We start from the raw sequence: 6,074 nt of genomic DNA on the forward strand, positions 1-6,074 counted from the left end.
GAACAGTTTATTCAATCACAGCAAACGAGGAATGATTCACACAGAGTACAAGTCTTTATGAGAACATCCATCTTCCTCAAAGAAAAGTGTTTTGTTTATTTATTTTTTTATTTTTGCATTTCCACTGTATGTAAACATGCAATACATGGACATATTTGACTGTTGCACTCACGTCTCACGTTTTTCCCAAAAACATGGTGCTTTTTAAAAATGCTTTTTCTAGCCTGCATTTTGTACGGTGGCCGAGAGAGCTCAACGCACTGCAAATAGAAAAAACACCTGCAGATTTAGAAAACAACTTCATCAATTTGACATCGCACACATGCAAATACTCACTACACAACCAAATAAAGCACTGCAAAATGCACTTCAAATAAAAAAACGTATTTGGTTATGTTGTGAGCATTTGCAGCGTGTTGTCAAATGGATGTATATGATTTCTATTTGCATGTGTTTTCTGAAGTTGCAACACATTGAGCTCTCTCGGCCACCTTAATTTTGGGGGTTTTAAACACAAAATGCATCCTGTGTGAATGTCCCTTTAAAATAATGCAGCACTGTGCTGGGCTCAGGAAAACGTGTGAATTTTCACTATTCCCCGTAAATGCTGTAGTTTATGATATCACATGGACTAAAGCTGATTGGTCATAGGCCTCACTGATTCCACTGACACCATTTTATGAGTACATATTACCAAAATTATCCACTGATAATGACTTTTCACTCAAAAACTGAGGTGCATATGCTCAGTTTAATGAGGCCTACGATCAATAAGTTACACTGAATCAGAAATGTTAAACGTTTGCTAATTTTAATTTAAACAAGTTGACAAAAGGATTGTCATTTGATGATAATATATGATAATGACATACTGTAAGGCTGGTACAGGCTCAGTACAGCACAAGAGTTAAACTAGATTTCCATCTAAAGGGTTAAAAAAGCTCTTCAGAACTTTCTATCATATAACAAATGGCTTCAGAATAGTGTCGTTTTTTTAGAAACTAGCAGCAGGTCACATCTGGAAACAACTTCCCATGATTCATCATTCGAGGCTCGCAGCGCTCTTTAAAAGGCATTATTTGCACTAACGAGGGCCAAAATATCCCGCTGATTCTGCTAGTGGGGTACAACATCCATCACTTACTAATGCTTCATTAGAGGCTGAGTGTTTTTGGGACGTTGTCAAGCTAATTATGACCATTACCTCCACACTAGAGAAGTTTAAAGTTATCATCAAATATAGCTGCAATGAAAAGAGCATTGTTCATGCTTACAGCAGCAAATGTGAAGTGATTTTTTTATTGTGCAAATAAACAAATACCCAGATGTTAACACGCTGTGTTTTCACCAACTGGCAACCTGTGGTGTCAAAATACTATTGGGTAAATGGTCAGTGGGTGGAGTCACACAGACCAAAACAAAAACACATTCTAACAATGAGCACACACTTCAAAGTAGATTAACTGGCTGTAGTGTTTGTTTTGTTTGTTTGTTTTCAGAGAAATAAGCCTGTGAACTTTATTTTTTATTTATGATTGAATTAGTACAGTACAGTCAGAAAAATGACATACACAACCTTTACATTTTGTTACTTTTAAACGAAACATCATGAGAAAAATCTGAGACAAAGTTCAACATTTCAAACTGATAACTGCAGTTATGTCTTCAAAACAAAACTAAATCCTTATGAAGTGCAGATTTTTGAGGAGTGCTGGTCCAGATCATCATTTGGGCAAAGCCATCTGAAGCTGGTGGTGGGTGGGGATGAAGAAAGCTGTGAAGTCAAGGCTTTCAAAGGGTCTCCGTGCTGAGAGTCACTCTGTCGGGAGGCTCTTGGATGAGAGGTTTCAATCCTGTTCCTGGAGATTATCTCCAGTTCTGCTCCAAACACACCTGTCTGTGATTTATAAGTGAACTCAAAGACATTGCAGAATTGGTTCAGCTGTGTTTGACGGGAACTGAACGTAATGCTAGAAGATTAGGAATTACCAACTTCCTTTTCGCAAAATTGCTATAAAGTCAATAGATTAAGTTTATTATGGTTCCCTATTGGTTAGATATTGTAGCTACAATATGCATCTTCCATTCTGTTTTGGTCTGTTGCCAGGGTGTTGCTATGTGGTTGACGGTGTTATTATTTATTAGGATGTTTTGGTTAGTTTCCAGGGTGTTGCTGTGCAGTTGCTTAGGTATTGTGAGTTGTTTTTGGCATATTTCTATGTGGTTGCTAGGATGCTTTGGGTTGTTGCCTGGGTGTTGCTATGCTGTTCCTAGGATGTTTTGTTTTTTTACCATGGGGTTGTATGCATTTTGCATTTTTTGTGCTGTTGATCGTATGTTTTGGCTTGTTGTCAGGGTGTTGCTATGCAGGGTGTTGCTGTGTGTTTGCTAGAGAGTCCTGTGTTGTTATTCTGTTACTAAGATGTTTTGGTTGGTTGCCAGGGTGATATGTCTGGAGGGCTGTATGCATGTTGCGTTTCCATTCTGTTGCTAGGATGTTTTGAATTTAGGGTGTTGCTATGTGTTTACTTGGGTGTCCTGTGTGGTTGGTAGGGTGTTCCTATACTGTTACTGGGATGTTTCGGATGGTTGCCAGGGTGTTGCTGTGTGGTTGCCCAGGTGTTCTGAGTGGGGTGTTAACATGTTTCTATCTGGTAACTAGGGTGTTGCTAAGCGGTTGCTATGGTACTCCTATGTTCTATTTAGTGGTAGCTAAGGCAATGTTCTTAGCATGTTAACACAATTTATTAAGGCACATTACACAATTTTTGTATAGATTTGAGCTCATTAACATATAACCGCCCACATTTAGATATCATCACCTATTGAGAATATTTAAACTGTTCCTTTAAGCAAAGTTTGATCAATCATAACAGGTTGTTTATTTCTTTTAAACAAACAGCCCATTTAAGGAAGTGGAAAATTGTCATAAAAAACTACATTTTGACAGTTTGTGGTGCCAGAATCCTTGATTAACATCATAAGTGGAAAAATAAAGTGACACCGCCACCCTCGGTGAACTCCACATCAGGCCTAGTGATGTTCACACACCGCATTCTCCTCTGAATCTTCTGTTTTCCACACACACACACACACACACACACACACACACACACACACACACACACACACACACACACACACACACACACACTTTGATCTGTCACATCTAACAAACATCCAGAGTTGGGTGCCATCTGGAGACACAATCTGCATCAGATTTCGCAGATTGTGTTTCCTCAAACTTCATACTCATTTCACAAAGGAGCCAGTAGCTTTAAATTTGACTTTTATTATTGCCTATATTTTGAATATCATATTGCTATACCACAGCTCATGCTACCTCTGCATTATATGCATAGTATGGACATTTTTAGTATGCTTCTATATTTGCTGAAGTGTGCAGTGAAATGACTTAGTGTATTACACTACAGTATAACAGTCTGAAACCATCTGAAATTATCAGTATCTGAGGGTAATGGTATAGATTTAGAGAACATGATTCAAATTAATATTTTTATTCTATCCGCTGCATACATCCATAAATACTTTCCCTCCTGTTAGTCCTGTTCTCCCAAACACACCCACGTACATTACACACACTTTACATAATACCCATGAGCCCCTTTGTTCTGGGCAGCTGTGGAGAACGAGGGCTGAAGACGTCTCTAAAGGACACATGTATGATTAGACATCAGACCACAATGCAGATACCAAATCATGAACTAAACTCTGAACATTTTCAAAGAAAATGTAACTGATGTTCATAGAAAACTTGCTCGAGCATTGATGAATTATAATTTTCTGTATAGTGCATTTCTATGCTGTTGTCTATGTTGGATGTTTTTCTGTGGTTGTTGGTATACAGTTGCTAGGATGTTTTGGGTTGAGTTTTTGAATTATTATTATTTTTTAACTCAACTGTACATACAGTGATTTTTTCCTTCACTAACCTATATTCAGCTGCAAAGGCTTGACGGGTAGTTTTACTCCACAGAATGCATGTCTCTTTCTTTTCCAGCTTCTATTTCTTCTCCGCTTTGGTCACTGTCCAAACTTCCAGAGGAATTCGACTGCTGCCAAAATGCAGAGTGCTATTTCCACATCTCCATCCCACATCGCAAAAGGTCATGGGAGACCCTGCTTTCCCCGTCTGTCAGTTGATGTGGCCTGGCTCAGAAACATTTCAATTGCCATTACAGCTCCTGGCTCCAGTGAGTGTATCTATTTTCTATCAATCACACTCAGATCTATAGCAAACGATCTGTGTATTTGATTCAAACTGCAGGTTGTTTAATGAGACTAAATATGGGATGCACTAGAGCGAACACTCTTTTAACAAATCACATTTTTACAAATAACCCAGATACCCTGACAACTGCATGGCAACGTCCTAGCAACCCTAGCCACTCCCTAACAACCATTTAGAACATGCGTAGAAAATACTGGAAAAGATGGGAACATGCAATGGTGAGTTTTCATATTCTCTTCAGAAAATATCCTCTTAGTTTGTTTTTCAAGTGTGTGCACTGGCTCAAAGAGTGTGTTATGGAAGAGGATGGACACTTTCCAGAAGCCAGCCCATGCATCCCTTCACAGGCTGTGAGCTTGACAATAAAAGCTGTTGACAAAATATGGAAGCCATTTAAATATGAATAAACAATAATAGAACATAAACATTTATGGTGTAGGACTAATTTACTTGTGCACAAGGGTAAATAGACATTGTGTCATGTCAAAAATGTCTGTGTGAGCCAGGGTTGATTGATGATTCCTAAATATATTCAAATATCGAATTGTGTAACTCTTTTTGTGCATAATCTTTGACCAAAAGAGTTTGAAATTCTAAAACAATAGATGCAGTGTTGACATTGAAGACAGACAGCATTGTGTGACTTGTGTTTGTTAGTGGTTTCTGACTTCAAAAATCATAAAGAAAAGTGAAGTTGAAAAGAAAAGATCCTGGAGCATTGGAGAACAGATGAGAGTTTGACATTTTGTTCTCTAGTGTAATGACATTCAGTGTGACTGAAGAGAGCAAATAGTTTTGGAAGGCTCTGCATGTGTCTGGAGATTGACAGAGGGGGGTTCTCTCGCGCCCTCTTGTGGCCAATTAAAGATTCATTTAAAAGTTTTATTCCTTCAGCAGAGCAAAATCATTCTCAGATTCCCAAAGTTCAAGATTTTTTTTTTCATTACATGTACAGCACTTGCATTGCAAATGGATGGATATAAGACATGTTTATTTGTTAAAAGTTTAACAAAACAAACATCACAGTCCAAAGCATGGACACACACACCTGTTTAAAAAAAAGAAAAAAAAAAGTTTATACAGTCTATGACACACACACACACACACACACACACACACACACACACACACACACACACACACACACACACACACACACACACACTTTGATCTGTCACATCTAACAAACATCCTCTAACATATTTTGCCTGTTTCATTTTCCTTTCAAACAATGCACAATAGACTTCAAAATAAAAGTTATTCAAGACATAAAGAGAGAAGCTGAACAGCAGAAAAGACAAATACAAACAAATATATAATATAATATAACAAATATAATATAATATAATAGAATGACAGGAAAACAAGACTTATTTATGATAAGTTAAACTCTTCATCTCACTATAATGTAAAAACAAATGGTAAACTTTAGCACAATTCAATGTTAAGAAATCAAGGCCATCTGAAGTTATTTTATCACTTACTATATTATCTAACTACTGTACATTTGAATAACGAATGATAATATATATATATATATATATATATATATATATATATATATATATATATATATATATACAAATATAATTAAAATATATTTGGATTGTATTTGTCTGAAAGAAGAAAATCATATACACCTAGGATGGTTCGAGGGTGAGTCAAACACATGCTAATTTTCATTTTGGGTGAACTAACCCTTTAACATTCTTCACAAGATAATTTCCCGCATTTACGGTCGCACTTATTTTGCAATGACGTCATTGCGTCTGTCTAGACTCCGCCCACTTCGACTTTACCCGGGTTCCGCAGCGATGGTCAG

The sequence above is a fragment of the Carassius carassius genome, chromosome 7, assembly GCF_963082965.1.
Source record: "Carassius carassius chromosome 7, fCarCar2.1, whole genome shotgun sequence".
Lineage (NCBI taxonomy): Eukaryota > Metazoa > Chordata > Actinopteri > Cypriniformes > Cyprinidae > Carassius > Carassius carassius.